Source organism: Caretta caretta, chromosome 1, assembly GCF_965140235.1.
Source record: "Caretta caretta isolate rCarCar2 chromosome 1, rCarCar1.hap1, whole genome shotgun sequence".
NCBI classification, from domain to species: Eukaryota; Metazoa; Chordata; order Testudines; family Cheloniidae; genus Caretta; species Caretta caretta.
Genome location: NC_134206.1, coordinates 349571499 through 349593263, shown reverse-complemented (window position 1 = coordinate 349593263; position 21765 = coordinate 349571499). Strand labels below are relative to the sequence as shown.

At 43.9% G+C, this 21765-nt stretch overlaps 1 protein-coding gene across 3 annotated transcripts in view; it reads left to right on the top strand.

The window, feature by feature from the left end:
• Positions 1-5132: 5132 nt before the first annotated feature.
• Positions 5133-21765, top strand: part of NRF1 (nuclear respiratory factor 1) — a 106578-nt gene continuing 89945 nt past the window's right edge. For 2 of the 3 annotated variants that reach the window (XM_048836742.2, XM_048836739.2), the window contains exon 1: positions 5133-5277. The gene's annotated coding sequence lies outside the window, so the exon portion shown is untranslated. Of the gene's footprint in view, positions 5278-19468; positions 19637-21765 lie in introns of all 3 variants that reach the window. The other variant, XM_048836740.2, reaches the window with a different exon arrangement.

Below are 21765 nucleotides of genomic sequence, written 5' to 3'. Positions count from 1 at the left end.
CAGTCTTGGCTTCCTCTTCATCCCCTCCCGATGAAGTTGTTTTGTTCAGGGCAACTTCACCCTCTCCTGATGATTTAAAAGTTTATCAGGAGTTGCTAAAGAAAGTGGCCGCAGACTGGGGCATACAGATCAAGAAAGTCAGGGAGTCCTCACCTTGACACCTTGCCATCTGTGGGTGCCTCCAGGATAGCTCTGCCAATTAATGAGGTAATACTAGGGCCTATAAGGGCTTTATAGCATCTTCATTGCCTCCCACCTCAAAAAGGGCAGAAAGAAAATACTATGTACCCTCCCAAGGTTTTGAGTACCTTTATACTCATCCACCACCGGGCTCGTTAGTCATGACAGCGGCTAATGAGAGAGAGCAACAAGAGCACCAGGCTGCCACCCCCAAATATAAAGACACTAAGAAGCTAAATTTATTTGGCAGGAAGATTTATTCAACAGGGTGTTGACATCTGCGTATTGCTAACCAACAGGCTTTGCTGGGGCTGTACGATTTTAATGTATGGGGCTCCGCAGAGAAATTCAGAGATCTACTTCCCCACAGAACATAAGAGCGGCCATACTGGGTCAGACCAAAGGTCCATCTAGCCCAGTATCCCGTCTTCTGACAGTGGCCAATACCAGGTGCCCCAGAGGGAATGGATGGAACAGGTAATCATCAAGTGATCCATTCCCTGTCGCCCATTCCCAGATTCTGGCAAACAGAGGCTAGGGACACCATCCTGGCTAATAGCCATTGATGGACCTATCCTCCATGAATTTATCTAGTTCTTTTTTGACCCTGTTATAGTCTTGGCCTTCACAACATCATCTGGCAAAGAGTTCCACAGGTTGACTGTGCGTTGTGTGAAGAAATATACAGAACATTAGGCAGGAGCTCACTTCCCTGGTCAATGAGAGCAGCCTGGTTGCGAGAACTTCACTGCAGATGGGGCAGGATGCAGCAGACTCGGCAGCTTGAACCATGGCTTCCATGCCCAGATCATCCTGGTTACAGTCTTCTGGTCTCCTCTATGAAGTCCAGAATACTATGCAGGACTTGCCATTTGAGGGTCCTTCTAGAATTCTACATAGACAAAACCAAGCACTTCCATAAATCATCCCAGCTGTTCATAGCAGTGGTGGACAGAATAAGAGGACAGTCAGTCTCCACCCACAGAATTTCTTACTGGATCACCTCCTGTATATGCATGTTCTATGACTTGGCCAACAACACTCCGTCTAGCAGAGTCACTGCTCATTTGACAAGGTCACAATCGGTCTTGGCAGCCTTTCTGGCACATTTCCAATTGGACACATTTGTAGAGTGGTAACTGGTTCTTGGTCCACACATTTGCTGCCCACTATGCTGTGGCTCAGGACTCCAGAGATGATGCTAGAGTTGGATGGGTTGTTCTCCAATCTTTATTGAAATAGACTCTAATCCCGTCTCCTGTTTTTATGGCTTGTGAGTCACCAAGAGTGGAATGCACATGTGCAATCACTCAAAGAAGAAAAAAACGGTTACTAACTTGTTCAGTAACTGTTGTTCTTTGAGATATCATAGAATCATAGAATATCAGGGTTGGAAGGGACCTCAGGAGGTCATCTAGTCCAACCCCCTGCTCAAAGCAGGACCAATCCCCAATTTTTGCCCCAGATCCCTAAATGGCCCCCTCAAGGATTGAACTCACAACCCTGGGTTTAGCAGGCCAATGCTCAAACCACTGAGCTATCTGTTGCACAAGTCAATGCCACAACCCACTCTCCTGCCCCTCTACATTGGAGTTCCAGCAAGAAGGAACTGAGAGGGACTAAGGGAAGCCCTGCCTTTTATATCTGCACACAGTGGCATGTGGAAGTAGGGGGAGCTCATCAACCCAGTAAAAAGTGTGAACTCCTAAAGCACTTTAACACTCTTATGATGGAGTCAGAGACAGTCCTCTGGGCATTTTAGTCTATCTTGCCACCCAGGCAAGCTGGACTATATGATAGATGGTCACTTTACACCAAAGATCACAGCAATATTCAATTTATTGCCAGTCCTAAAGGACCACTCATTTACTCAGGTCAATTTTACTCAGATCTCAAATGAGAGACAACGCCTGTGGTCAATCCTGTAATACACTAACTAAAGCTTTATTAACTAAGAGAAGAAATAAAGAGATTAAAGCCAGAAACATACATACACAAATGAGGTGCAATTTTAAGTTCAAAAGGTAATAGAAGCTTCTATAATAAGCAAACTTTTATGTCCTTTGGGGCTAACCCAAGCCAAGCAAGTTGGGGATTCGTTGCATTGGTCTTCACAGCAGAGAACGTGAGGGAGATTCCCACACCGGAGCCATTCTTTTTAGGTGACAAATCTGAGGATGTGTCCCAGATTGAGGTGTCATTAGAGGAGGTTTTGGAACAAACTGATAAATTAAACAGTAATAAACCACCAGGATCAGATGGTATTCACCCAAGAGTTTTGAAGGAACTCAAATATGAAATTGCAGAACTATAAACTGTGATATGTAACCTATCAATCATTTAAATTAGCTTCTGTACCAGATGACTGGAGGATAGCTAATGTGACACCAATTTTTAAAAAAGGTTCCAGAGGTGATCTTGGCAATTATAGGCCTGTAAGCCTAACTTCAGTAGTGGACAAACTGGTTGAAACTACAATAAAGAATTATCAGATGCATAGATGAACACAATATGGTTGGGGAAGAGTCAATGCGGCTTTTGTAAAGAGAAAGCATGCCTCACCAATCTATTAGAATTCATTGAGGGGGTCCACAAGCACAAGGACAAGGGTGATCCTGTTGATATAATGTACTTTTAGACTTTCAGAAAGCCTTTGACAAGGTCTCTCACCAAAGGCTCTTAAGCAAAGTAAGCTGTCATGGGATAAGAAGGAAGGTCCTCTCATGGATCAGTAACTGGTTAAAATACAGGAATCAAAGGATAGGAATAAATGGTAGTTTTCAGAATGGATAAAGATAAATAGCAGTGTCCCCCAGGGCTCTGTATTGGGACCAGTGTTGTTCAACATATTCATAAATGATCTAGAAAAAGGGGTAAACAGTGAGGTGGCAAAATTTTCAGACGATACAAAATTACTCAAGGTGGTTAAGTCCAAAGCAGACTGCGAAGAGTTACAGAGGGATCTCGCAAAACTAGGTGACTGGGCAACAAAATGGGAGCTGAAATTCAATGTTGATAAATGCAAAGTAGTGCATATTGGAAAACATAATCCTAACTCCACATACAAAATGAGGGGGGGTCCAAATTAGCTGTTACCACTCAAGAAAGAGGTCTTGGAGTCATCGTGGATAGTTCTCTGAAAACACCTGCTCAATGTGCAGTCGTGGTCAAAAAAGCTAACAGAATGTTAGTAACCATAGGAAAGGGTTAGATAATAAAACAGAAAAATATCATAATGCCACTATATAAATCCATGGTATACTTCCACCTTGAATATTGCATGCATTTCTGGTCACCCCATTTCAAAAAAGCTGTATTAGAAATGGAAAAAGCACAGAGAAGGGCAACCAAAATGATTAGAGTATGGAACAGCTTCTGTATGAGCCAAGATTAAAAAGACTGGGATCGTTGAGCTTGGAAAAGAGGTGACATGGGGAATATGCTAGAGGTCTATATAATCATGAATGGTGTGGAGAACGTGAATAAGGAAGTGTTATTTACCTCGTCTCATAACACAGGAACCAGGGGTCACCTGATGAAATTAATAGGCAGCAGATTTAAAATAAACAAAAAGAAGTACTTCTTCACACAATGCACAGTCAACCTGTGGAACTCATTGCCAGGGAATGTTGTGAAGGCCAAAACTATAAATGGATTAAAAAAAGAATTAGATAAATGCATGGAAGATAGGTCCACCAGTGGCTATTAGCCAAATCGATCAGGGATGCAAACCCATGCTCTGGGTGTCCCTGAGCCTCTGACATCCAGATGCTGGGACTGGACAATAGGGGAGAATCATTTGATGCTTGTCCTGTTCTGTTCATTCCCTTTGAAGCATCTAGCACTGGCCACTGTTGGAAGACATGATACTGGCTTAGATGGGTCATTGGTCTGACCCAGTATGGCAGTGGTTCTCAAACTAGGGCCACCGCTTGTTCAGGGAAAGCCCCTGGCAGGCCAGGCTGGTTTGTTTACCTGCCGCGTCCGCAGGTTCGGCCAATCGCGGCTCCAGTTTATTCCACAGTCTCAGACTGGACCCTCAGAAAGTTCTGTTTCCTGCACTGGTGAGCTTTACCCTTATTGTTGAAAGTTACAGTGTGCCCAAGGAGTGCACATGTCTATCACAGCCTTCCCCAGAACTTTAGGCAGTATTTTTGATATCCTGGACACAGGGCATGGAGTGCCTTGGAGATAAGGACTGAGAACTTGAGTCAGCCCTTGCTAACACAGCAATCATAGTTCCTTGCTAGCATGGCACAGCCCTTCCCAACATGGCATCCAGTGGCCCGCATCCTCTCTGTAGGGCTTCGGCTTTCCTAATGTGCTTACATGTGCCTGATGGTAGTTTTCTCATTTCAAAATTCTGTGGCCCTCTCCTTCCCACCATAGCACCCAATGGCCCATACTCTTCACTACTAGGCCCTGTCTGTCCCGCCACAGCACCCAGTGGCCTATACCCCTCCTCCACCCCAGCACCCAATGGTCCATACCCTCTATCACAGCACCCAGTGGTCCATGCCTCTCCTCCACCCCAGCACCCAATGGTCCATACCCCTCACAGCAGGGCCCCTGCTCTGCCCTTCCCACTGTGAAGCCTGAGCCCAAGCCCTTGGAAATCCACAGGTCTCTTTCTACTGATTTCCGAGGGCCTCAGATGAAGCCCATAGGGTCCAGCTCTCCTTTCCCCCGCTTATCAAGCTGGGGGCTTGACCTGCCTAAGATGGCGCTCCTTCCCCCCCTTTTCTCATCGCGACAGGCCCCCGACCTCCCAAACATGGCGCCCAGCGCCCCATTAATTCTCCCCTTTCACTGTAGGCCCCCGACCTCCCAAACATGGCGCCGGCCGGCACCTCCCCCCACCACATCCCTCCTAATGCCATGCTGGGCCGTGCCCTCCTCATCATGGCGGCGGCGCCGGCCCGTGACGTCACGCGTCCTCGGCCTCCTCCTGCTGCTGCTGCTGGTGCCCGCCTCTCGCTCGCTCGCCATTGCGGCGGCTCAGGGCGAGCCGCGCCGTGTCCCCGCTCGGCTCCCTCCCCGGCCGCCGCCTGGCAGTGGCTCCACGGCGCAGGCCCGCTGCAGCGCAGCCGCTCTGAGGTGAGTGTCCTACCGCGCAATCTCCCAGCTCCTCCAGCCCCGGCGCAGCCGCAGCAACGCGGGGCCCCCGCCGGCTGCCCAGGCACCCCGCTCCGGAGCCCGCGCCGCCGGCTCGGCCTCTCCCGGCCCGGCCGGGTCCCGGCCCAACTCCCACCTCGGGGAGGCGCAGGCCGCGCTAGGCCCGGGCTGGGGAGGCGGCGGCGGCGGGGGGGGGCTGGACCCCCCCTGCCCCGGGGTGGTCTCCCCGCGCTCGGCTGTGGGAGGGGTGGGCTGAGGGAAAGGCGCGGGCGGGATCCTTCGCGCCCCCCCCTTCCCCCGTGGGGTGACCTGGGCGCTGCTGCCGGGAGGCGAGGGAAGGGGGGGCTGCTCGCCCACCCCGCTGGGGAGCAGGATCCCTGCCTGTAACCCACCCCCCTTTCTATCCAGGGGTGGGGAGAGGGGCCGATCTGCCACCCCTCTGGGGAGCAGGATCCCTGCCTGTGACCCACCCCCCTTTCTATCCAGGGGTGGGGAGAGGGGCCGATCTGCCACCCCTCTGGGGAGCAGGATCCCTGCCTGTGGCCCCCCTTCTGTCCGAGGGTGGGGAGAGGGGCTGATCTGCAACCCCTCTGGGGAGCAGGATCCCTGCCTGTGGCCCCCCTTCTATCCAGGGGTGGGGAGAGGGGTCAATCTGCCACCCCTCTGGGGAGCAGGATCCCTGCCTGTAACCCCCACCCCTTCTATCCAGGGGTGGGGAGAGGGGCCGATCTGCCACCCCTCTGGGGAGCAGGATCCCTGCCTGTGACCCACCCCCTTTTCTATCCAGGGGTGGGGAGAGGGGCCAATCTGCCACACCTCTGGGGAGCAGGATCCCTGCCTGTGACCCACCCCCCTTTCTATCCAGGGGTGGGGAGAAGGGCCAATCTGCCACACCTCTGGGGAGCAGGATCCCTGCCTGTAACCCCCACCCCTTCTATCCAGGGGTGGGGAGAGGGGCCAATCTGCCACACCTGTGGGGAGCAGGATCCCTGCCTGTGGTCCCCCTTCTATCCAGGGGTGGGGAGAGGGGCCGATCTGCCACACCTCTGGGGAGCAGGATCCCTGCATGTGACCCACCCCCCTTTCTATCCAGGGGTGGGGAGAGGGGCCAATCTGCCACACCTGTGGGGAGCAGGATCCCTGCCTGTGGCCCCCCTTCTATCCAGGGGTGGGGAGAGGGGCTGATCTGCCACCCCTCTGGGGAGCAGGATCCCTGCCTGTAACCCCCACCCCTTCTATCCAGGGGTGGGGAGAGGGGCCAATCTGCCACACCTCTGGGGAGCAGGATCCGTGCCTGTGGCCCCCCTTCTATCCAGGGGTGGGGAGAGTGGCTGATCTGCCACCCCTCTGGGGAGCAGGATCCCTGCCTGTGACATCCCTCCCCTTCTATCCAGGGGTGGGGAGAGGGGTCAATCTGCCACCCCTCTGGGGAGCAGGATCCCTGCCTGTGACCCCATCCCTTCTTTCCAAGGGTGGGGAGAGGGGCTGATCTGCCACCCCTCCCCTTCTATCCAGGGGTGGGGAGAGGGGCCGATCTGCCACCCCTCTGGGGAGCAGGATCTCTGCCTGTGGCCCCCAGTTCTGGGATGGGGAAAATAAAGGGGGTTGTTCCCCATTCCAATGGGATGTGACTGACACCCCTGGCAATCTAGGGAAGAGGGCTGGAAGGTGTTTCTCCTCTCTGCCCCCATGGGAGAAGGGTGCTAATAGCTAATGGGAAAGGGGAAGGAGTGAGTCTGGAGGGACTTACTCCTTCATTCAAGAAGCGAGCTGGCATTAGGGGGCGAGTGGAGGACTTATGCTCCTGGATCTTAACCACTGCTGTAAATGTGAGGTGACACCTGAAGGAGCTTTCTTTTTCCCCCTATCTTGAGCAAGTTCTGCTGTTCTTTGGAGTGAATCATGGGGACAGGTCTGGGCTCTGACTCTTCCACTTCCAAGGAATGGAGAAAGGATGGTTGGGTTCAGAAGCGGGCAAAAGCATGTGTTGCATGAACTGCACGGGTGGGTATTGCACTCGTGTGGCAAGAGACAGGATCCCCAGTGCACTCAGAAAGAGTGGCTGATAGTGGGGAATGCAGTAACCCTTATGTACGAGGAGGTGTGTTTACCTTTTCCAGCCTCCTCCCCCCTCCCCCCCCATATCTAGCATTGGCTAGTGCAGTAATGTGTTTGCTCCTCGGTACTGATTGCTTTGCGGGTAGGTCTAGTCCTTTCCCACTTCTGGAAATTAGGAAGGCAGTTCCAGTAACTCACGTCCTCTTTTTATAAAGAGGGTGCATGTGAGTATTTTGTGGCCAAGATCTTGTTTTGGAGCCACTGTATGGTTTGTGGGACAAAATACAGCCTAAATCATTCAACCAGAATTTTCTTGTATAATGTATTCAAAGGGGGAATTTAAGTCTTTAGTTACAAGACAAGAGTATTAGACTCAAAATACTTCCTTCCTTCATTCATGCAGAGTCCCTGATTTTTTTATTATAACTACTAGTAATTTCACTTTCAGTATGTAGGGAGATGCACCTTTGGATACACTAATCTTGTAATCTCCTTTGCTCTTTGTTTCACCCATTATGGCCTCCATCATCAATTCTTGACGATTGACTCTGATTTACTCGGGGCAGCGCTTACCGTTCTTTTTTTTATTTTAATACAGCAGTCTTCCTGCTGTTCCAACCAGAATTGTCTGATCACTTCTCCTGCCAGGTTTTCCTTTAGTGAGAATATTTTAGGTATTATGGTGACTGCAATCATGTGTGTTTTTAGTGGTTTGCTTATACCAAACATTTATTATCTGACCTCATGACTGATTGTGTTCACCTTTACATCAGCTATAACTTCAGCTTGTGCTCTAATTCATCAACATATTGCTCCAGCATTATAGTGGCTCATTTTTTAAAACCTTTACATTCATTTTTAAAGGTCTGATGCCGGGAAATAATCCCTTTGAAGTCTAGATGTAATTCATCTCCTGAATGCACTAGAATTTTACATTTAACCCAGGATAGGGTTGGGAATAAAAACCAACCAAAAATAAAAGAGAAAGAAAAGGGTCTACAGTGATGCTCTCAAGTCAGGAAACACCAAAGTATATTTGCCATCAAACCTCAACACTGTGGGTGTGCATTGTGGTGTAGTCTCTAATTATATGATCATATACTATTTCCCATGTAACCATACTTTTTTCCACTTAGGGTTAGTGCTGTAAACCACAGTTTATGCCATATAGACAATAAGTGCAGTGCATAAGGCAAGAGCTCCTATGGACTCTTGTCTCTCTATACATCCATCATGAATAAGTCAAGACAAGGAGAGCCCTGCTTCACTTATTGTATGTTAACATGTGCATCAGGCTATGTAGCTTCATAGATTGGAATAATGTTTACATTTTATGAAATATGTATGGCCTGTTGCACTCTTACAGGATATACAGAGAACGAGGCAGGGTTCCTGTTAAACACTGCTCATTTGCTACAGATGTTTTGTAAGCATTTGACTGTAGATAACTTATGCATGCATGTACTCTGTATACCTGACTTTGCTTGGAGTATTGCATGAGTGTTTAAAATATTGCTACTCTGCAAAATCAAAACCAGTCTTCAAGTGAACATCCAAAGGCACATCTCACAAAGGAAGCATCCACACAGTGTCACTCAGGAAAGTTAAGATGAATTAGTTAAAGATGTGAAAGTGAAAGCACATTATTAAACCACTATGGGATGCTCTCATTCAGGTGTAAAGTGGCCTCAGGCCAGATCTACACAAGGAGCACTTTGCCAGCATAGCTGTCCTTGTGTACCAATAAAGTGCTTCCAATGTGGATGCAGGTTTTGCCCTTCCATTGCTGTAGTGCAGGGGTTCTCAAACTGGGGGTTGGGACCCCTCGGGGTCGCGAGGTTATTACATGGGGGGTCGCAAGCTGTCAGCCTCCATCCCAAACCCCACTTTGCCTCCAACATTTATAATGGTGTTAAATATATTTTAAAATGTTTTTAATTTATAAGGGGGGTTGCACTCAGAGGCTTGTTACGTGAAAGAGGTCAACAGTACAAAAGTCTGAGAACCACCGCTGTAGTGTGTGTCTGTACAATGGGCTTACACTATCACGGCTGCGGTGGTGTAGCTATGTTGCTGTAACTCCCATAGTTATTTTGTCCATAGTTATTTGAGTCAAATATTTGTTGCAGCTTACTCAGCTTTCCTGTGGTGAACTTCATTAGCTGTTCAATAAATAGCAGTTACACATATTTGGTTAAAATTAGAAGTGGTTACAGTAAATTGCATAGCAATGTAAGCAGTGAGAGGCTTTCAGCCATACCAGGTTAATTTACTCTCCATACCATGAGCTCATGTTGTTTCCAGAGCTGTGTTGCTGTATTATATGCTTCTCTGCAAATTTTAGGTGAAATTCATCCCACTGTGGAGGGCCTGCTCAAAGCCCTGTGAACTACTTAAGGCCCTCTGTATTAAGAACTTAAGTGGTACATAGACCCTTCTGCGCTTCACTGGAATATGTTTCACCCTCTAATATTTCTTTTGGACTATTTCTGTGTTTTTAAAGTTAACACACAAATGAGGAACATGTGCTTATATTTTAAAATTAAACATTACTCATGCCCTTGGACACAACCACTTATTACTTCTACAATATCAGTTTAAGTGCATTTAAAGTTCCAAAACCCACTAAAGAGTTCAAATGCTTATTTTACTTTGTGTGTCTGCCATTTTCTTTGAGGTGTGTAATCATATGTAGCTAATACTGTATTCTTAACAGCGAGTTGCTCTTCATCTTGTATGCATTAAAACAAACCCATGCATATCATGGCAACATCTTATAGCATTCAGTAAAGGACAGCTTACAAGTTTTAAGTACTGTAGTAGCATTCAGTTAAGAGAAAATAACTAAAGATTTTGACAGAAATTCCGATTTAAGAACTGTTGTGAAATTGGATTAGTTTTCATGAATGTTACGTATTTAAGTCCTTATCCGTTTCAGTTTCCAAATGACTTTTCCCGTCTCTTCCATTAAGATTTCACAAAAAGAAAAGGAGTACTTGTGGCACCTTAGAGACTAACAAATTTTATTTGAGCATAAGCTTTCGTGAAGCTTTAGGCTTGAATAGAGATTGGGAGGGGATGGGTCATTACACAAAGTAAAACTATTTCCCCATATTTATTTCCCCCCTTGACCCCCCACTGTTCCTCAGATGTTCTTGTCAACTGCTGGAAATGGCCCACCTTGATTATCACTACAAAAGGTGTTGTCCCCCCCCCCCCCGCCCCCGTGCTCTCCTGCTGGTAATAGCTCACCTTAAGTGATCACTCTCATTACAGTGTGTATGGTAACACCCATTGTTTCATGTTCTCTATGTATATAAATCTCCTCACTGTATTTTCCGCACTGAATGCATCTGATGAAGTGAGCTGTAGCTCACGAAAGCTTATGCTCAAATACATTTGTTAGTCTCTAAGGTGCCACAAGTACTCCTTTTCTTTTTGCGAATACAGACTAACACGGCTGCTACTCTGATAGCTGCCACTAGGGGCTGCTGGACCAGGCAGAGCCCAGCCCGCACATAGAAGACACTGCCAGGGGGAGTGGGAGGGAGCTAGAGGGTTTTGGTGGCTGCAGTTCCCAGCTAGCCCTGAGGGAAGGAGAGGGTGGCGTGCAGGAAACTGTCCAAGTCTGGGGGCGAGCATCAGGCTGTTTCTCCCTCTGGATTCCTTGGCTTTGGGGGGGAGGGTGTGTCGGTGGGTATCTTGGCTGGGGGGCCCTGCAGCTGGGCTCTGGGGGAGGAAGGGGATTCGGGTGAAATGGCTGGAGGGGGGTTTTGAGGGGTGTGGGTGTCTGGCCCCCTGGCTTGGCTCTGGGGCAGGGGGAAGGAGGCAGAGAACCAGGAACTGGGTTATCAAAGGGGTTTCTTTAACACTCTGCTCCTGGGGGACTTTTTGTATGTGTCTGTATTGTTACAGACATACTTGCTGACAGGTATTTTGAAATAATTATGCCAGTTTGTTATTTTGGTAATTTATGTAGTGTTATTTTGACAAAATTTGCAGAATTTTGCACAAAACATATTTTTTGGCACAGAATTTCTAAAAAATTTTAATTTTTTGGCGCAGAATGCTCCCAGGAGTAATCTGTTCATGTACTGGGCCAAGAACACTTAATAGTAAAATATAAATGGCTACATAATACCCCGAAGTTTTCTGTAAAGGATCTAGTTTTCTGTAAACCTGACCAGTTTTTCTGCCATGGAGCAGCCTTTCGTCAAACTTTAAGAAATATCTCTTGTTTTACAGACTTTATATGAGCTTGGAACAGGGACTATATTTTTGTTACAGCATCAAGGTCAATGGGAGTGGGAAGAGCGGGGATCCAATTCAGATTTGGTCTCTGGTCACTCCTGTAATACAAATAAAATAGGGCTGTCGATTAATTGCAGATAACTCATGCGATTAACTCAAAAAAATTAACTGTGATTAAAAAAATTAATCGCGATTAATTGCATTGTTAAACAATAGAATACCAATTGAAATGTATTAAATCTTTTTGGATGTCTTTCTACATTTTCATATATATTGATTTCTGTTACAACACAGACTACAAAGTGTACAGTGCTCACTTTATATTATTTTTATTACAAATATTTGCACTGTAAAAATGATAAATAAAAGAAATAGTATTTTTAAATTCACTACATACAGGTAGCACAGTGCAATCTCTTTATTGTAAAAGTGTAATTTACAAATGTAGATTTTTTTTTGTTACATAACCACTCAAAAACAAAACAATGTAATTGTTGTTCAGCCAATTGTGAAGACAAACAAGTTTGTTTACATTTAAGGTACTGCCGACTGCTGCTTATTTACAATGTCACCTGAAAGTGAGAACAAGCATGGCAGTTTTGTAGTTGGCATTGCAAGGTATTTACATGCCAGATATGCTAAACATTCATATGCCCCTTCTTGCTTCGGCCACCATTCCAGAGGACATGCTTCCATGCTGATGATGCTCGTTAAAAAAAAAAAATGTGTTAATTAAATTTGTGACTGAACTCCTTGGGGGAGAATTGTATGTCTCCTGTTCTGTTTTAGCCGCATTCTGCCCTATATTTCATGTTATAGCAATCTCGGATGATGACACAGCACATGTTCATTTTAAGAACACTTTCACTACAGATTTGACAAAACACAAAGAAGGTACCAATGTGAGATTTCTAAGGATAGATACAGCACTCGACCCAAGGTTTAAGAATCTGAAGTGCCTTCCAAAATCTGAGAGGGATGAGGTGTAGAGAATGCTTTTAGAAGTCTTAAAAGAGCAACACTCCGATGTGGAAACTACAGAACCCGAACCACCAAAAAACGAAAATCAACCTTCTGCTGGTGACATCTGACTCAGATGATGAAAATGCACATGCGTTGGTCCGCTCTACTTTGGATCGTTATCGAGCGGAACCCATCATCAGCATGGACTCGTGTTCTGGAATAGTGGTTGAAGTATGAAGAGACATGAATCTTTAGGACGTCTGGCACATAAATATCTTGCAATGCCAGCTACAACAGTGTCATACAAACACCTCACTTTCAGGTGACATTGTAAAGACGACGTGGGCAGCATTATCTCCTGGAAATTGTAATCAAACTTGTTTGTCTGAGTGATTGGCTGAAGTAGGACTGAGTGGACTTGAAGGTTCTAAAGTTTTACATTATTTTATTTTTGAATGCAGTTATTTTTTATACATAATTCTACACTTGTAAGTTCAACTTTCATGCTAAAGAGATTGTGCCTACAATACTTGTATTAGGTGAATTGAAATATACTATTTTTTTTACAGTGCAAATATTTGTAAACAAAAATAAATATAAAGTAAGCACTGCACACTTTGTATTCTGTTGTAATTGAAAATCAATAAATTTGAAAAGGTAGAAAATATCAAAAAATATTTAAATAAATGGTATTCTATTGTTTAACAGTGCAGTTAATCACAATTAATTTTTTTAATTGCGTGATTAATCACAATTTTTTTAATTGCTTGACAGCCCTAAAATAAATTTTTCCCCTGTACCAGTAAGGTCTGAAAACATGGAGGTGTGTTCTATGAGGACATCTGCTGTGTAGGATTGAAAAGTCCAACTTTTCCTATTTATTTTCTTTCCAATTTTCATACTTTGTCCCTTTCTTAGGAGTAAATCTGCCTTCAGTGGGCAGTGGAGTATGTATCTGTGTACTGAAGTGTAAAACCAGGTGTATCCTCGGTAAGGACCAGAGACTCCATTGAAGTGTATTCTGCTCTGCTAGGCTCTGAGGCTCTGCTTTCCCATTAAAATGGTTTCTTAGATTATTGATCTACCTTTTGCTTCTAGTGATGATTGTATATCAGAGAGAGAGGTCATTTATTTACTTCACTTGCTGCGTGTGACTAGTATATAAATAGTAAGAAACTGATTTACTCCCAAGTTAAGAATTGATGCGAGAGACTTGGATGTTTAACTTTCATTTAATTGTACAGTTTTTTGATTGTGGTTGCATAATGCAATGGACGTCAGTTCCATTAACTAATTTAGAAATATATATGTACTAATTTACATTCAGAATTGCTGAGATCAGGGTTGGAAGGGACCTCAGGAGGTAATTTAGTTCAACCCGCTGCTCAAAGCAGGACCAATCACCAATTTTTGCCCCAGATTCCTAAATGGCCCCCTCAAGGATTGAACTCACAACCCTGGATTTAGCAGGCCAATGCTCAAACCACTGAACTATCCCTCCATTCTACCTTGCAGCTTAAGTGAATGAGTAAAATACAGTCAAATCCAAAAGGGAATCTTATTCCCTCCCACTGTATTGCATAATCATCTCATTAAAGTAATCAAACTCTATTATGATTTTTAGGGCTTGCAAAACTTCCCCAGTGCCTACTAACCTGGGTCAAAACATTTGCAAAGCCACAAATTATGCACAATTAATTTACATTGCAACATTTTTTATGGGAATGGAGCATAAATCAGTTCTGCTCCCCATAAATTAATTTTTGTCTCCTCTGTCTTTGCCAGCTCCTCTACTACTTCTGCTACTGCTGTCTTCTTGGGCATACAGGAGGTCTTCTGTGCACCAACCCTTCCTCTTAAAGGAAGTGTAGCTCCAGATATTCTGCTCCTCACATCCTTCTTCCTCCCTTTCAGTGAAAGAGCCCTCAGGTTTCAGGCCCTATTCAGCCCACTTTTTGCTTGATGAGTGCGTTTTTCAAGCCCTGAATGTTTCTGCAGCACCATAGCTATGCTTGCATATGAATTAATAAGAGCTTGTCTCTATGAGAGCACACATGAAAATTAATCTGAATAAACTGAAGTTATTAATTTAAAGTGGATTAGTTTAATCACATTAAACCCTGGTGTGGACACACTCATTCAGAATTGAAGTGGCCTTAATGCAGTGTAGTTTATTCAGAAGTTTTAACTGATGAACTTTAAAAACTAATTTGGATTAACTTTCCTGAGTGTCTCCATGTAGACAAGCTGTAAGACACGTCTCTTCCATGAGGAGTTTACAGTCTGCTCCTGTGGTGTTTGTAAGACTATGCCCTTATAATAGGAAACATTTATTTTGAGTGAGGATTTTGCGGGGCAGGGATAATGTGTGAAAGATTAGGTATACAATATGTGTTCTTATTTGCTGCTGCAGTTTGTATACCAGTAATTCCAACACACCAAATGTATGGTCATACTTCACGGAGACACTAATGTTTAGTGACTTCTCATGGGAGCCTTATCTGTATTTCAGTATGCTTAAACCAAGTAAAGCCTCAATTGGGTAATGACTTAAGGTGAGTTTGAACTGTACATCACCATGGTCTGACTGGGTTAATGCCAAATGTTCTCCAGGAGCAAAGAAAGTTTCAACTCTGGTGGAATACCACTCCTTAAACTCACATTTGAACTGGATCCCTGCACAAGCAGAGAGCTGAAATATATCCATGCAGCACGAGAAAAATATTAGCAGCCATATGGTTGGTCAGCTGTACATTATTTATAACCATGCCTCATCTTTTTAACAAATCACTTCAGTAGCTTAAAATCTGGTATCATCTATGCGTAGGTTAAAACTGTTGCGTAGTCCAACATTAAATCATATGCTATCACAGTAGAAGCGTAATCCAGTTTACAAAAAAATCACTGTATCAGTACTTAAAGAAAAAAGCCAATGTCTACGTCCAGTACTCTCGTTGCTTGAAATTCTTCAGCTTCTGGCCCTAGTCACATTTGGTTTGCAATGAAAGTTTCTGCCTTTTTTGATGACTTGTTACCAGCAAATTCCAGGGTACAAAGCTGTGAACTTGACAGACATCAGGTTGTCCATTATATCTGGTGTCCTGCTTATTTTTGCAGATGGTGTCAGTTGAGTGAGATCCTGGCTTACTACGTGTGTTCACTGCTTTAGAAGCCTATGTGCATTCTTTTCCATCCTCCATAGACAGTCTATGGGATTTACCTAGTTTTAAGGAAAACATTTTTGAGAGCATTGTCTTATATTTTTGGGGAGTGAGTGATGGAAAATAACAGTGGTTGCCCCTCCCCGCCCCAGTGCTTTTGTGAAAATCTTTTCCTACTAGGTGTATTGCCATAGCTACATCATTCTTCCAGGTGCTCCTACTTTGTCTTGTTATCTTAGTATTCATCTTCCATTCTTATGCCTGGAACAATTACTCACTAGTCGCTCTTGTCTAGTGTTCGTCTTTTCTGCACACAAGTTGTACCACTTTACCTCTACTGGTATAGTTAAAGTGGTACAATTCCCCCTAATTTGGATACAGTTATACTGGTATAAAGATGCTTTTTCCCATACGGTAAGGTGAATAAACTATACCAGTATAAAGCAACTTCATAGCAATGTAACTATGTCCAAACTAGGGATTGTACCGGTATTTTATTGTTAAATCACATCCCTAATTGCAATAGGTATATGGTACAAAATCTATGCATGGACTAGGCCTAGGCTTTAAAGATGTAAAATTAGCATGTGTTTATGACATTCTGGGGTGCAGTCCAGACCAGTGAGGGGTTGTCACCGCCTACCCTGCAACCTGGCATGCCTCACAGTGCTTTGCTGCTGTGGGTCCCAACATGAGTTGCTCACAAACAGCATCCTGAGTGTCCATGTATAGCCACAGCCCTGGTCCAGCAATTCTGATTACAGCAGCCACACTCTGGCTTCCAGCAGCCTTGATTAACACTTGCAGGGTGATCCCAACGCACTCCCAGCCTTAGATCTTTCTCCAAAAACGTGTGTAGCACTGTCAAGCCCTCTCCTGGACAGTCGAGATATATTAGATCCATTGTCCCCCTATGGGGATCAAGATACAATACCTTGGACCCTAAAGTTACCCACACAGTTCACAACACTGGATTAGTTTAAAGAATAAAACAAGTTTATTTAACTACAAAGAGAGAGGTTTTAAGTACGTACAAGTATTAGGGCATGAAAGTCAGAAAAGGCTACAAGACAGATAAAGATAAAACGCATCCTAGTACTAAATTTAACAAACTAGACTTGGTTCAAGGTGAAATTCTTACCACAGGTTTTCAGTAGCATTGCTGACAAAGCTTCAGGTCCGGATCTGCTTCCAAGATCCAACGGCTGTTTCTTTTGTCGTCTTAGGTGAAAAGAGAGACAAGGAGACAGAACTTTGGGTGTTTTTGCCCCTCACTTTTATAGTTCAGTCACCCTTTGAAATGCATTTTCCTGAGAGTGTTCCCTAAAGTTCTTTCCGGCTGAGAGCAAGGAGACATGGTGTCTGGTGGGGGAAAAGGAGTTATGCTGTTGTTTGCTACCTATGTATGTTGAAATGCAGACTTTCTTTTTCTTCCCCCTCTCGTTGTCTGAGGGCTGTGTTTACAGCTTATATGCAGATTTAGGTGTAAACCCATCCCTTTGTTTAAGACAGGCCTGCTTGACCAGTTCTACCTAATCAGGGCTACATGAGTTGGAGCATGGTCCTTTGACATAATCCAGGGCGGGGGGGGGATTTCATAACTTCACACACAATGTTGCTACATACGTTTCATCCTGGTATTATTGACCAGGGAGTTATTAGTTTTTAAATGATACTTCACAAGGCATATTTTGTACAAAGATTATTACTGTAGTGTGTAGGGTGAGAATATAGGGGTGCATTCAGCTAGTGCATATAGGGCACACTGCCTTTAACTTGCGCTAAAATGGTTTTGTTAATGCATAGAGGGGAGTCTAGACTTTCATTCAACCAGTTTAGCACATGTTAAAGACTGTGCTTGCTATACAGTAGACGTTTAGGTAATGCATGCTAACTGCACACCTTTAAATGTTGGTTTAGGCCACAGTGTGCTGAATTGCCACCCTCTCATTCAAATCCCTTCTTAAAACACACTTCCATTATGTCTTTTGGTGGTAGTCCAGCATAATTGCTAATCTTCTCTATATAAAAAAGGATTAAAAACAGGAACATTTGCACCTTAATTCAGCTGGCTGTGGTTGCACTCTGTCTTTTAGACTAATCCTGTTGGGGAAAGGACTGTGCCTTTCTACTGTGCCAAGAGTGCTCTCAGCAATCAGTAAATAACAGATCTCTCAGCAGTGATGTTTATTGGGTTAGCAATTCTTTAAAGACCACTTCGTGTTTTAGTTAAAACTATATAAACTAGAAATGACTCTTAACTTGATTCAAATGGTTAGAATGACTCACTGAAGGATACATAGTTGAGAGTGAAATTGTTTTGTATTGGAATATATGCATGATTCTTTTTCAAAAATGTAAAAAGTAAAGAATTATGTATTCTCCTAGAAAAAGCATCATCTGTGAGTAGAGTGCTTGTTTTACCTTAATGCATCAGACTGTGTGTTTATAAAAGTTCTTAAAGCTAACGTGTGTTCTCTCATCAGTGTGTGTAATGGTCTAGGCATATTGATGGCAGACTGGCCCATAAATGTATAACATGAAACTTGCAGTTTTGTGAAAGAAATGCATGAATATTGAATGGGAATTTCATCCTGTGGTGGAGGGTTTTACAGTGTAGTTTAATGTCAAGTTTTGAAGTACACCTCTACAGATTATTGTCTGAAGTTTGGGAAAAGGAGCTTCTTCACATCTGCAATCTTCCTCCCTCTATTTTTCTTGCTCTTACACCATCCTCCTTCAAGTCAAGGCTGACAACTGGATGGGATTCCCCTTGGAGCCAGTCAGAACCATTTGTTCTGTTGCTACAGGGAACCGTGAATGTGTGTGTTTTCCAAAGGGCTCAGCCTACTTCCTATTGTACTGCTCCTAGTCGCTGCTGACCCACAGAGGATTGAGACCAGAATTCTGGTAGGAGGAGTCTGGCATGACTATGTGGAGCACTACAATGAGGTCATCTCTGTGCATACTGAAGTGTGAGGAGATTCTGTTAGAGTAGAAGTTGTCATATATTCATGTTTTGCACATGAGCTTTCCGCCTAGACTTTTTTTTGTTAAAACTGAGAGGCTAAACTACAAAATAATTGGTCACAAATTGCATGGTTATGAAATAAATGTAAGACCAAGTTTTCTATTGCTGGCGTTTAAAAATTCAGTTGAAGTTCCAGCAATAGATAGCAGTAATCTACAGGTGACTTTATCTAATGATTTTGTGTAGAATCATATTGGCTTCCTCTCAAGATTGTGATCCCGTTGTTTAGCGTGAAATGTATATGATCCCTGCACTTGTGCTGCTACACAGAACTTTGATGGAAAATTTTAAGGAGAAAGATTGCATTCTTTGGAATTTTGTCCCTTCTTGAACCTACTTGCTTAGGGTTTGGATACATGGGGAAATTTACAGGCATAATTATACTGCTGTAGTTATACTGGAATAAATTCTGGAATAAGAGTATCTGTATGGGAAGTTTATACTGCTGTAATTATGCTGATAAATTTCTCCATGTAGACAAGCCCTTATGGAAAAGTCAAGTTGTGTGTTAGGTTTTAGATTTGTCTTTAATTAAATTTCAGCAATACTGAAGACTTAAAAAGAACTCCAGCTTGACTAATTGCACTATTTCCTTATTAAGAGAATCATCGCCCTGGATTCTGGGTACACTTTCCATAGGTTAGAATGATGCCAAATACATATTCCCCAGAATGTGAAACTGTATATACCTTTTGATCCTCCATAACAGCCAACCCATCATGATTGGCAGACTCCATAAAGGCATCAAGGAGCCCTACTGTTAGAAGATTCCAAAACTTGCACTTGATGGGAAGCATGAACAATATTTGTCTTCCATTCTTCCTCTAAACATGGCCAAATATGGACTCATGGTGTCTGACGGAATTGAATTATTGAGGTGAGTGCTCTCCAAAGAAACCGCCCTTTTCTCTGCTCTCACCAATGTCACTCTTTGAACACATAACAAGAGCATGTGTAAAAGTACAGTTGTTACAGTGAAGCATAGGGAAGGAAGCGATCTAGACCAGTGGCTCTCAACCTTTCTGGACTACTATACCCTTTCAGGAGTCTGATTTGACTTGCGTACCCCAAGTTTCACCTCACTTAAAAACCGCTTGCTTACAAAATCAGACATAAAGATACAAAAGTGTCACAACACACTATTACTGAAAAATTGCTGACTTCCTCATTTTTATCGTATAATTATTATAAAATCAATTGGAATATAAATATCATACTTGTATTTCAGTGTATAGTATATAGAGCAGTTTAGACAAGTCATTCTATGAAATTTTAGTTTGTACTGACTTCGCTAGTGCTTTTTATATATCCTGTTGCAAAACTAGGCAAATATATAGATGAGTTCATGTACCCCCTGGAATTCCTCTGTGTACCCCTAGGGCTACGCCTGCCCCTGGCTGAAAACCACGGATCTAGACCATGTACAGCTTCATAGATGCCAACCCAGCTCATCAGATTTCCTCTGGTCATGAATTGACAGCCAGTGTGGAATCTAGAGTTCAGTTGTAATATACTCCCATCAGTAGAACGTACCTAAAAGGTAGGCAGCTGCCTTTTGCACCACCTGAAACTTCCAAGTGACCTTCAAGACTAGCCGTAGGTAGAGCATGGTGCTCTAGTGTAGCTTTCATGTAACAAAGATAGCTGACCATTGCGCTGATTCAGACCAACACAGTCTCATGGCCTGTCCAAGGCGAAAGGTGTTTCTCGCTACTATTGCTATTTGAGAGTAGAGGAGGATATAGCTAGAATGCTGATACTGAGAGCTTCTCTGAAAGGTAGGCAAGTACCCTCTGGTGAGGGCAGCTGCATTCTTTTTGTGAGTTCTTCAAAGAATGGGGAAGCACTATATCAGTCTGATCTGCTAAATCATAAGCTAGATGGCTTTCATTCATGAGATGTTAGAAAGTTCATTCGTAGTTTTGCCAGGGCCTTATGAGAGGCTGATGTAGAGCTGAGCATCTTTGGCATATTGATGGCATACTTCATATTTTCTCACGGTTTTCTCCAGTAGCTTCACAAAGATATTGAAGAAGCAGCAGCCTGTAGCGACCAAGCCCTGTGACAGTCGCTAAAGAAGGAGTAACATTAAATTGCAAATACACTGAGACTTGTTTCAGAAACCAGTTTTGTTGTAAGAGGCTGATCTGTAATTAAAGCCATTGGAAAGCCACAAAAAGTAATTTAGCGGTCAACTGTTGATGGGTACAGCTGAAACACTGCAGCCTGCTCTCCAACAGCCAGGTCAGATGCCTGCTGCCCACAGGACTGTTCTACAAAAATCCCCTTGGTTAGCTTACCACAACAGCATGTGTGAACAAAATGCCAGTGTGATATTCAGTGCCTAATGCAAAGCAAACATGACTGTTTACTGTGCAGGGTTGAGCGCATGGAGGGGATATTAAACTCCAGATGATGTTGACGTTACAAACAGGATAAGAAACAGAGGAGGTATTCCCTATTTGGTAGAAAAGCTCAATGAAAACAGATTCCATACTTGGGCAGTTGAAGTCAAAACTACAAGAAGCATGAAAAAGCTGAATAAAAAATGGAATCTGTTGCAGGCATTCTGCTGCCAGGAATGTGTGCTTAGTGCCAGAAGATTCAACCAATTAACTCTACACTGAACTTCTCTGTGAAGTCAAAATTATCATTGCCAATTACCTACTCACTAATAACACAGGGAACAAATAAGGGATTTGGGAGGGGACAGCAACATTACTATTCTCTTTAAGCAAAGTAAGAATTCTGCCAACAGGGTTATGAGAGGAAACATGTAAAAGTGGCCCACTCCCCTATGCTAGTCCACTACATTAACTTAATTTTTAAAAGGAAACATGATGCACGTACTGTGTCAGTCAAACCACCACAGTGTTGGTTTGTCTGTTCCTTCCTCCCCTGCCCCTGTTTGCCTAATAGAAAAGGAGTACTTGTGGCACCTTAGAGACTAACCCATGAATCATCCAATTCATCGGATGAAGTGAGCTGTAGCTCACGAAAGCATAT